A 311-nucleotide genomic window follows, 5' to 3' on the forward strand; every position below is an offset into this window, starting at 1 on the left:
AGCCGCCGGCTTCTTCCCGGGCAACTACGTGGAGCCCTTCTGAGCACCCGGGGGGGCAGCTCCTGAGCCCCCCAGCCCGGGTTACCCACCTGGATCGGCCCCATCCTGCTCCTGCTCGAGCAGCACTGCGCTTCGCCTTGGAATTTTGGCTTTGCACAGCTGGAGGGGGGGTGTTGCACAGCTGGAAGGGGTATGGCACAGCTGGAGGGGGTTTCTCCTATCTGGAGGGGGGTTTTCTCCTATCTGGAGGGGGTTTCTCAGCTAGAGGGGAGTTTCTCGCAGCTGGAAGGTGTTTCTCACAGCTGGAGGGG

Source organism: Merops nubicus, unplaced genomic scaffold (assembly GCF_000691845.1).
Source record: "Merops nubicus isolate BGI_N331 unplaced genomic scaffold, ASM69184v1 scaffold18304, whole genome shotgun sequence".
NCBI lineage: Eukaryota > Metazoa > Chordata > Aves > Coraciiformes > Meropidae > Merops > Merops nubicus.